General features: G+C 42.8%; 1 protein-coding gene across 3 annotated transcripts in view; it reads right to left on the bottom strand.

Moving 5' to 3' along the window:
* Positions 1-12,262, bottom strand: part of KIF16B (kinesin family member 16B) — a 1,618,961-nt gene that overhangs the window by 1,094,788 nt on the left and 511,911 nt on the right. The gene's annotated exons all lie outside the window — the stretch shown is intronic.

Raw genomic sequence — 12,262 nt, forward strand, 5'->3', positions numbered from 1 at the left:
CATTTAAATATTTTAACGACTTCGCTGCATATAACTAAAGTTCCAGCAAAACAGATCATGGTAGTAGGAAAGAACAATTTCTTCAACCCTACATTCATAAAGAGGGCATATTCAGGATTGTATTTTACACTATTTTTCAATACAATGTGACAATTTGGAATCATGTTTATGGTGCAATTTCAGTGATATTTATTGTTTGAAAGTAAAAAATCTAGGCATCGTTAGTTTCCGTCAATGATGTGTGCACATTTCTGTCTTTTCGTGAACTGCACAATTATACTCAAAAGTCTGTGTACTTACCCTGTATACTCTTAACAGGGCATGCAATACAAAGAGTTAAGACAGCAGACATGTACATTATCACATTCACTATTTTTAATTCTCCGCCTAGAAATTACTATTTTCACATCAAGAAACCCCGCGTTTCCCAAGTGTGGGAAGCAAGGGTGCACGCTTTCTCAACCTCTAAACATATTGGTAATACATTTAAAAATAATTACGAACATTTTTACAGTTATCAACACAATTCTTGCGGACCGCATGTGAAGTGCATTTTCATATTTTATTAGAGAAAACAGATGTCATCCCTAGACATACACATTCACTACTGTGGAAAATACATCATACTTGCGCCTTTCCTCAGCAGCAATTGAAATTAGCATTCATAAAAATCTGAAGATGAGCGTTCTAACCACAAAATTCAAACTCACAATTAATTTGGGTATAGACAAAGTTTTGTGAATTGTTCATCATCTCTTATGGTCCTCGGACCTGGGGATTAAGCTCGACCGCACAGAGTGGGCTTGAAGAGGCCATCACTTGCCCCCCACTGCAGACCTTCTCACTTGTGTTCACAACTTCCAAATTAAACAACGCATTCTCCAAAAAGCAAGAGACAGCCACCCAGTTCAATACCAGGGGCTACAGCCTACTCTTTTTCAAGACGTTGCTGCCTCCACACTGCAAACAAGAATTGAAAATGTAATAGGTCTCGCCTTTGATTAAGTTAAAGCTATTTGCTTTGCTAATGGTATTGTATAGCAAAGCAAATGGCTAAAACCTAATGAAAGGCGAGCCTTATTGCATTTTTAATGCTTGTTTATCTTATGCAACTAATACACACTGACAAAGCCAATAGACCTGGATTGTTGTAGGTGTAATGCTACTTGTAATATATATCTAGATGCAATGATAGAAGCAGCAAAATACCAGTGGGACGGCACACTATGCAAAGCACTGATTTTTAGCTTAGGTGTTTTTAAGCCACACCCTTAATAATATCGACCACGCCCCTTTAAGAGACCACCCAACACGTTTTGTACCCCACTTACAGCCCTGTGAACAGGGAAATGTCACTTAAGCAAACTGAAAACTAGACAACTATGTTCTTGTAGAAATCCTGTTTTCCTGTGCTTTAGGTCAGTTATATTAACCGCAATGCCTTTGGACTATTACTCCCACAATGCACTGGATTGTAACACAGCGTCCTTGGTGACCAATCACTCTGGGTCTCCCCTTAGAAATGAATACCCTCCATCCATCGGTCCAAACTAACCGTAGTTTGTAGTTTAGAGCGGAAACATTTTTTGACATAAAATACACTTTAAAACTAACCCTGTAATATAGGTAAAACCTGTGAGCAGACCAATCATCTAACTTTTATGTGGGAAATATGCGCGCTTCCTGCGTGACCAGCACTTCTCAAAAGTGCAATCCAAATTGCTAACTGTCTCCCAAAAATGAGTTTGGCATACGAGCCCTGCCTGGCCGGTCAGGGTAACCTGTGGTATTTTGGAAGGGGTAAAGTGCAGGGGTGGGGAAGTTGAGGCAGGCGAGGGAAGGAAGACATGTTGAGAGGGGGAGGGAAAGAAGGACAAAGTTTAAAAGGGGACGTGTGATTAGAAGAGGAAGATCAGTGTACGCTGGATAAAGCGGAGATGAACATCTCACCTGCATATACATCGCAAAGCAGCTGCATCCTTTGATGCTTGGGGAATAACCTGGAATTCTGAACACCGAATACTTCCCGGATTCCAAGCAAAATTCCAAATCCAGATCAGTATACAATATAACTTGCAAGAAAAGATTCTGAGTTCAAGACTGTGACTCTGGACTGAATGCAATATCCAAACTGGGTGTACCCCCATCTGGATGCAAAGGATGCATGCAGGATTGATTTCAAGTCTAGGACAGCATTGACACCAAAGGTTAAGTTAATAGAGAAAGTCAAGCTTGAATGACTGAGGGGCAGATAGTGCTCTAGGTGGGGCTTGGCATAGCATTTTGTGACTTATCCATCATACAAAAGCAGTATGCGGCCATTCTTCTTTGACAGTATAGAGCCACCCATTGAGAAAATGTTGTTCTGTTCTCCCCTTTGCATATTTTCTTAGTCATTACCTTCATCGCTACTAGACTGGAGCATGGTAATGCACTCTACCTGGATGTCTCGTCAACTTCTACTTCTATAACTAAAATGTAGATGTAGGAAACTGAGTTACTGGTTGAGGGGGGTAAAACCCTACTCAAGCAGAAACCACTATTCTTGTCAGGGTGAAACTCAAGTGAACCTCAAATTAACCTGTGCCTAACCCTCTGGGAGCTGGGCACAAAAGCAGGCAGGCTTAACAAAGGAAATGTGTAAAGTATTTATGCATTACTTCAAATAGTCAAAGTAAAAACACAACTCAACAAAAAAACTGGAACTGGAGATATGCAATTTTAAAGATTTAGGTTAAAACAGTCCCTAAAAGCACAAAGCGCCAGCTGTGGCTATCTGGGCCCATCGGACTGGGACAAGGTCACAAGGTCAGATCAAGTGGAATGAAGGACAGGTCGGATACTGGAACCAAGTTAGGCCAGCTGAACATAGTACCTTACATCCAGGTTGCGGAACATTTCAAGGAACCACATCGAGGATGTGCTGTGCAGCATCAGCAGCGAGGTTCTGGTCAAGGACGTGTCACAAAGAGGCAGTTCTGAGGAGTTCGGCGCTGTGATGCAAGGTCCTGCGCACAGGATGCATCACGCAGCAGCGTTTACAAGGAACTGCAGGGTCCTTCGTCTTGGATGCCTCTTGCTGCAGTGGTTCCGATGCAAGGCTGAGAGACAATGCGTCTCACAAGATCAGTTCTGCGCAAGAGAATACAGCTGGACCGGTAGAGCACCTTCAGGCCCATTTCCAAGGGTCCAGGACTGGAACACCCTTTAAGGGGGGGCAAGACTCACAGCGGACCGTATCCAGGTGCTGGGTTCAAGGTGGTTGGAGCATTTCCGGTCTCTGAGGCTCCGATAAGGAAGCCAGCCAAATAGCCCTTATTTATTTATTTTATTTGAAAAGTTTATAGAGCGCGAGCATGACCCGTGCCAGGTATCAGAGCACTGTACATGTGAATAAAAGAAGTTAAGCAGACACAGTGTGAGCAACATAGACATAACATAGCTATACGGAGACAAAAGTAAAATATGGTTGGGACGTAGATAGATCCTAGCTGTAAAGCATGCACAAAAGTTGGTTTGGTGATTTCAAATTTATAGTTGCAGGCAGCTTTTCAAGAACAGCTCTTTTAGTTCTTTTTTGAATGAGGATATAGAGGGGTTAGTTGTGATTTCTGGGGGAAGAGCGTTCCATATTCTTGGAGCGAGGCCAGAGAAGGCGCAATTGTAAGCTTTCTTCTTCTTGAACGTATGCAGTTTCAGTGGAAGAGTGCTTGAGCTTCTTAGTGTCTTGTTTAGACCAGTTAGTTCGAATTTGTTTGCCAGGTACATTGTAGTGTTATAATGGAGTGCTTTGTGCACCAGGCGGGCTATCTTGAACTGCATCCTTGCTTCAATAGTGAGCCAATTGAGTTGGGATAAATCAGGTGTGATGTGATCTTGTTTTCAAGATCTTGTGATGAGTCTGGCTTCTGACTTCAATGTAGCTCTCAGCGGAGCCAGTCAGGCTTTAGTTAGCCCCGCCAGGGTTGCATTTCCATAGTCACGGCGGGAGATGACTAGGGATTGGACTGCTAGCTGCATGTCATCCATCAGTAAGAAAGGTTTGAGTTTTCTCAATGTGTTGAGTTGGTGATTGGCTCTTCTGGTGGTTGCTCTGATGTGGTTTTGGATATTCAGGGGTTTGTCCAGCGTAACGCCTAATGTTTTAACGGAGTCCACAACGTGAGGAGTGCAGTTGAGTGCCGTTAGTAGTTTGAGCCAGTCTTGAATATGGGCTGAGGGATTATGGGGAGCAATCGGGAGGAAATCGGTCTTTAATGCGTTTAGCATAAGGTGATTATGAATTAGCCAATGTTGGGTTTTCAGCAGAACAGAGTTAAGAGTTTTGATGTCATAGGTTATGATATTTTAAGGTACAGTTGAGTGTCATAGGCATACATGTTGTATTGGATGTTTGCGCACTTAAGAATTTCGGTGAGGGGTTCCATGAGTAGGTTAAAAAGTGTGGGTGAGAGTGCGGATGCCTGGGGCACTCCTATTGGAATCGGCGTACTATTAGATAGAGAGTGTTTGAAATTGATTCTTTCCATTCTGTTGTGAAGGAATGAGGCAAACCAAGTTAAAACTGGACGGGATAACCCCATCCTTTGCTCAAATAGATAAATTAGGTTATCATGATTGACTGCGTTGAATGCGGATGAGAGGTCGAATAGTATAAGAAGGTAGAGTAGAAGGGGGGAGGGGGGTGACTCGTCCAAATTTGAGGCAGTCTGAATAATGCCCTGTATGAGAGATTCATGAAAGATTTTAGAGCAGAGTGGAAACACAGAGGATCTGAGCTCTTTGAAGTACTTGGCGGGTAGTGGAGCATTGACGTGATTTGATAGTTTTAGAGTGGTTATCATTCTAAATAGTTTGTCATCATCTGTTAGTGAGACGGAGTCTCAAGACACATTATTTTTTGGAGTATCCTCCATGTATCCTAAGATGGGGGAACTTAACAAGGGTAAACATGGAGAGGGAGATGGTTGGTCTTGGAAATGTGTGTTTGGTATGGTAAGGTATAGTTCTAGCTCAATTGTTCTTGTTTTGTCTCTAAAGTGTAGAGAACTCCTCCTCGCTGGGGAGTGAGTTATTAGGTGAAGAGAGCTGGTTGGTTGAGTGGTTTGATTGTTGCTTGGTGATTTCAAAGAGTTTATTTGGTCTGTTTTTAGCATTAGCAAATTGTTATTTAAAGTGACTTGCTTTGAAGCAACAATGGTGTTTGTGATGCGCACTTCTTGTCTTCCTCAACTGCTTGAGGTTCGATAAGTAGGGGAAGTTTTTCAATGATCTCTCTGCCAACTTTAGTTGGCGTCTTTCATGGTTGAGGGAGCAGTTAAACCAAGGATTGGATTCTTTGCTGGGGATCCTTTTGAGTTTTTTGGGAGCGATGTTGTCAAGTAAATTCATCATGGAGTGGAGGTGAAGTTCGGTAAGGACATCCAGGTCAGTCATGTTAGGGGGCGGAGGGAGGAAGTTATTGCTACTGTGGATGAGATCATTAATGATGTTCCTTAGTTCCCTTTGCCATTGTTTGAGTTTACGGGGTTGACCCTGTCTGTTCAGCATTCTTTCCAAGATGAGAAAGGAGATGAGGTAATTGTCTGACCAGTCACATGGTGATATGTCGTCTAGTTATATTACATAGTCTTTGGGGATGATTAAGTCAAGGGTGGCACCCTTGTTGTGGGTGGGTTTGTTGCAGCACAGGGTGTAGTGTAGGTCAGAGAGGAAAGCCTTGAAAGTGCACAGCATAGGGTCATTTTTGTTGTTTCAGTGTAAGTTGTAATCCCCAAGGAAGATATATTTAAGGTGTTGTTCCGAGTTAGAGGAAATGGTCTCCATTATTTGTACAATAAAAAGATTATTGTCACCTGGGAGGTGATAAATTGTGTACACTGCAGATTGTTTGGTTATTGTTCGAGATTTCAAAACCCAATTATTCACAGGTGGATATTGGTGTAGTTTGTATATGTTTAAGGATGAGAGCGGAGCGAAAGATGCATGCAATGCCACCCCCAACTTTAACCGGTCTATCCATTCTGATGATGTCATATTTGGGGGGGCACTAGGATGTTCAAAATTGGTGAGGAGTCATTGAGCCAGGTTTTGGTTAGGATCAGTAGGTCCAGTTTATGTGTGGGTATGAGGTGGGCAATATCGGCTCCATGTTTTACCGCTGATTTGCAATTAAGAAGCATTGGTTTGATGTGGGATTTAGTTACTACAGTTTTGATATGTAATATGGAGATATTTAGTAAATTATCCTTGTTCACAGTTTTACATCGGGTTCTCTAAGCAAGTTGTGGGGAATAGTCTGGATCTTGAAAGAGGCTTGTGATGAGTTATAAAGGGAGGAGTTGTACGATAGGAGACGAAAGTGAATGTCTGGATCAATTAGATGGTCAGTAATTCTATGTACTCTAAGAGTATTAAAAAGGTAGGCTTAGGCCTGGCAAAAGTTTTATTTTGCCAGGTCGATATGGCAGTTTAGAAATACACACACAGACTTCAAAGGCAGGCCTGAAACATATTTTAAAAGCTACTTAAGTGGGATGCACAATCAGGCCCACAATTAGCATTTCATTTACAGGCCTTGAGAAAATTAAATGTGCAAATTGGATGTAATCCCATGTTCTGTTTAAAGGAGAGAGCACAAGCATTTTAGTACTGGGCAGGAGTAAAGTGTGCAGTCCTAAAGCCAGCAAAAACAATGTCATCAAAAACAGTAGAAGGGAGGCAAAAAGTTGCAGGAAAACCAGCCCAAGGATGTCAGCTCTAACAGTAGCCAATACATTGTCTGGTAGAAATACTTCTCTGTTCATCTAGAATTATAACCAAGAAGACAAACAGGAAGCTCCACTGTCTACACATTTCTCAGTATATTTTATTCAATGATCTGTGTATTGTCTTGTAATTGTTTCTATGAACTGGGCTATAATTTTTATGGAGAATAACTCTGCCACTCCATCCCATTTTCAATCTGCTTCCAAGTCAGATGCTCCTGAGCAGGCAGGCGTGCATTTTCAGTGCCCACACCAAAGTTATGGGACTCTCTTCATCTACATTTTCAGAAGTTCCCAACTCACCTTCAGTTTAGAGGAGCCCTGAAAACATATTTCGTCTGATGAAATGTGTTCATAAGACTAGGAAGATATCTGTGCATTCTAAATTAAAAACAAATGTGATGCACTATAGAACACGGCATTGTGAAGAAAGGGAAAATGTCAGATTTCAGAGGGTGCATGACAGCCAATGAAGAGCTCTTGTACATGACAGTGAATGCATTGCAGAAAATGTGAATACTAGGAATGAAAAAGAAGTCTGTCTTCCAGATTATGTATTGTCTACATTTTACTGATCGAGGTAGAAGTACATGAGACATCCAAGTAGAGTGCATTACCACACTCCAATCTAGTAGAGGTTCAAATAATGATTAAAAAAATGACCAAGCACAGATCTCAATGGAATCAGAAAACATAAGAAATCCTCTTAAATTGACTTTGGAGTTTCATCATAACAAAAGCGTGTTGGCCTTCGCAAAATAAGACAAGTTGAACAGGCTCAACTCTTAGCATTAACATCTAAGCAGGTACTGAGTGGTGTTATGTAGAAGAATGAATCATTGTAATCGGATTCAGTCAGGTGACTTGTATCATCTCATTACATATTGGGGGGACTTAGAATATTTCTCATATCGCTAACCTTTACAAATTCCTGTTGCCTTTTGTTGTGGGTTGTTGCTTGAAATAACACGCAGGAAACTGGATAAATTGTAGTTTGAGAGTTTAATCGCAGAGAAAAAAGCCACCGCACCATACACTGACACAGGGAACCACCAACTGACATTAAGTAGAATTAGAACACCATTGGAAGCACCATGACAACATAATATGTTCCTAAAGGGAAACATAAAAGCACTAGCAAATACAACATAATCTTTTTTTTTCCAAAGAAAAGTAAGAAAAAACAGGCCAAAAAATAAAAGAAAAGGAAAAAGAAAGAAAAAAAAACATAAATGTAACAACTAGCAAAAATACAGGGAGAACAGCTAACACGTGTGTGCTACAGCAGAGAAAACAGCTAACACTTGTGAGCTACAGCAAGCTAATGAAGTTTCCACGGAAGACGGGTCACACGTGTGGACTTCCGAACAGAACAATCTCCCAAGTGAGACACATCGGCATTATGGTTCAAAGAAGGCGGAGAAGGTCTCACCTCAGAACGGGAAACATTGGGTTGAGGCCCTAGAACACAAGAGGGAGGAGCAGGTCTCACCTCAGAACGGGAAGCATCGCGTTTAGACACTTGAACACCATCACTCGCACTCAGCTTAATACCTTTACACAGATTCCACCAATGACCTCCCTCCACCCTGACAGCATTGCCACACACCTTTTCAACACGAACAGGTTCACCAAAGGAGTCCGAACCTTTCGTAACAGACCTATAATTTTTCACACGCACCATATCTCCAGGGGAAATATTGATACTCTTTGTAGATTTTTTGACATTGAACCTGGAGGCCATTTTGCCATGAGCATTACTAACACGCAACTGCAACTCATCATCACAAGACAGATGTGTAGAAACCTTATGAGCAACAGTTCTCAGAAGCCAGGCAGGATAAAGAGTTGACGTAGGCAATCTCCCTCTGAGAGAAACAAAGGGAGCGATCTTAGTTACAGAGTGTGGAGTAGTACGGTAGAACCAAATCATGGATCTCACTGAGCTCTCCACATCAAAATTGTTGCCCTTGGCCCATTTAATACACTCCACAAGCACACGATTCATTCTCTCAACTTGACCGTTGGTTTGAGGATGTCCAACAGAACTCCTCAGATGCTTAATACCAGACTCGGACAGAAAAACACGCATTTCAGCATTGACAAATTGGACACCATTGTCTGAAACTAGAGACTCAGGAAAACCTTCTCATAAAAATTTCTCTAAGAAAGAGAATAGCAGAACTGGCAGAGGGATTAGAACAGAACTTAACCTCAGGCCATTTACTGTGAAAGTCCATAAGTACAAAGTCACATAATTGCACGTCGAGGCATCCAATGCGTACGCGCTGACACAGACAGTGACGCGTTGAGTGATCACCAATCCCATCCTCGTCGCCAAAATAATGTTGTGGGTTGTTGCTTGAAATAATACGCAGGAAACTGGATAAATTGTAGTTTGAGAGTTTAATCTCAGAGAAACGAGCCACCGCACCATACACTGGCACAGGGAACCCCCAACTGACATTAAGTAGAATTAGAACACCATTGGAAGCACCATGACAACATAATATGTTCCAAGAGGGAAACATAAAAGCACTAGCAAATACAACACCTTTTTTTCTGCACATATGTCCCGGTGTAGTGAAATTAAACAATAAATGGCTATTTGACTGTGGCTGTGGGTGAGTGCTGCCAGCCCTTGGCGTTTGTGCAACAAGACATACTACGGACAATTGTTTCTTGACACCCAAATACTATAGATACAGCAAGGAAAATATTGGCTTATGTTGCCAAAATCTAAACTAAGGTACAACTGAAAGCAGCAATAGCTATGTTGGCAAATCAATGTTTAACCACATGATTAATAGCCATAGAGTTAAGACACTATCTATGCCTATTCAAACCACAGTGAAACCTATGGGGAATTACACTCATGTTCAGCTCGCCCCAGAGAAGGTCAATAAGTCTACATAGTTATATTGTTTTTGGAATGCCACAGCAGTTTTTAACACTTCATCAACTTAAGGGACTAGACAAACTGATTTATCTTAATGTATATATAGGATATTCATAATTATTCTAATTGTGAAGATAAATACATGAGCCATGGAATGGATGTCCTGCAAAAATGACAAAATAAAAATCTATTTGACATCCTGGAGAAATATCGAATTTACATAGAACTACTAGAAATATCGAGATTTACTCTTCAACACTACATCCATGAAATACATTTTAAAAAGTAGCAGGTGCACTTGACTGGCCACAATCTGTTAAAGGAATACAAAGATTCCTGTGAATCACAAATATTTGCTGTTGTTTCTTTCATGGCTTTTAACCACTCCTGTTTTGCCAATATTATGTTTCTTCACCAACGGTTATACTTTGAATGGGGTGAAGCAGTGGCAAAAGTGTTTCTGGTTAGATTTGTGCTAATCTTGTGCGCAAGATCTAACTAATGTAATGCCCTTTTGCATTTCTCACTGCCCCCATCAGAGACCACATACACCAGGAAATGAAGGCCAGTGGTAGAAGCAGGGAAAAAGGACTGGGGGAACAGGCAAAAGACAGACATAGCAGTGCTCCACTTTGCCTCATCACTTCTGTTGGACAAGGAGGTCTGCGACAATGGTGTATCTCTAAAATAAAGAGATCCTGTAAGTAACTTGCCTTAGAGTATGTTTTTTTTTTTTTTAAACCTTTATTTTCGGATTGCACAGTACACAGTGTCTGCCTACAACCCAATCGGGCCGGCCGCTATGACAAGAAACATCTGGATACCAGACATAGAGGCAGTACATTTAAAACAATGAATAGCAACGTAGTGGTGCACCGGCATCAGGACACAGTAAAAGAGAAGGATAAACTAGGTTTCGTTTTGTGATGTTGATGAAACCATATAACAAACACCACACACAATCACATGGTAGAAGCAATCCCAAGGGCTCAAGGGGAGAGGGTGAGGGAATCAGACTCTAAAGAATTTAGCGACTTATGTCTAGGGGCGGGGGAATGGTGAAAAGGAGTACACAGAATTTACTTTAGACAGTCTTCTGGAACGTCAACTACGGGGACGAAGGGACATCAATAGTATACTCAAGTGGAGGAGCGCAGATATCTCCACGATACGCATTCCACTGGGACCAAATCCTGCCCCACTTCCCAGGACGGCCCGAGCCTCATAGACCGTCTTCTCCCGAAACATGCACCAGTCCATGTTCTCCTTCCAAGCTGTTATCCCAGGCGGTCTATGAGAATCCCAGATTTGCGCTATGTCCCTCTTGGCAACCATGTTGCCAAGAGTAACCCAGAAGGTCTGGGCGACTGTACAGTCCGTAGGCTCCCAGACATTAAGCAGGCAACGACGAGCCTCAGGCAAAAGAAAGACCCCGGTGACCCGCCCCATAACATCATGCACTCTGGACCAGAAAGCGGATACCACAGGACATTCCCAGATGTGTAGAAAGGTACCACTCATGCCACAACCACGCTTACACAGCCCATCTATCGAGTATCCCATTCGTACCAGGCGCGTACCAGTCATGTAAACTCGATGGAGGATCTTCAGTTGCACAAAACGAAGGCGAGCTGGAATGGCCACCTCTTTAGGGGAGGCGATAGCCATCTGCCAATCCTCGTCGTCTAATTCCAGGCCATCCGCAATCCACGAGGCCCTAAGCCGCACAAGAAGGTCAGCCCTGGTGTTTATAAGCTTTTTATAAATTAAGGAAATCGTGCTGTCAGGCACGTGGCCCTCCAGAATCCGGTCTTCGAGTGGTGACGACTGGGGGATCTCCGTCCCCGGAGGGAACACAGATCAAAGCATGGCGCACCTGAAGGTATCGGAAATACTCCTTGTCGCCAAGCTGGTACTCCACCTTAAGGGCATCGAAGGACTTAACTTTGCCCTTGGACCAAAGATCTTCCACCTTGCTAATACCGATTGTATCCCACTTATCAAATCCTTTCGTCCGCCACAGGCTGCCCAACCTATCAGAGTCATACAATGGAGTCAGTCGTGTCATCCTATCACCCCAGCCCGTAGCTACATTCGCATCTCTCCACGCACGCACAGGACACTTCGTAGGTCTAGTCAGAAGTCGGAATGGCACCTTCGAGTACAAAGCCCTGTTGAAATTATAGCCCGGCAAGAGGAACTTGTCCATTGCAAAAGCTGGGACAGGACCCGGGGAGTACGTTACATGGTTGACCGCGCTCAACTGGGAGGCCCAGTAGTAGCGTTTGATGTCCGGAAGGGCCATGCCACCATCATACCATGGCAAAGTGAGTTTAGGCAGGGAAATACGTGCCCGTCCGTCCCAGATCAATTGCCTCTGGTGTCCCTCGACCTCACGAAAATAACTAGAGGGTACAGGGTCGAAAAAATTCTGCAGGCGGTACAAAAATCTAGGGAGGGACATCATTTTAAAAAGAGCCGCACGCCCCAGTGGGGACAAGGGCAAGCCGCGCCACCGCTGGACGTCCAATTTAAGGCGCCGAAGGGGGGCATATAAGTTGCGGTCATAAAGAACAGAGGGGTCCAAGGAGATGTA

This window comes from Lissotriton vulgaris, chromosome 6 (genome assembly GCF_964263255.1).
Source record: "Lissotriton vulgaris chromosome 6, aLisVul1.2, whole genome shotgun sequence".
NCBI lineage: Eukaryota > Metazoa > Chordata > Amphibia > Caudata > Salamandridae > Lissotriton > Lissotriton vulgaris.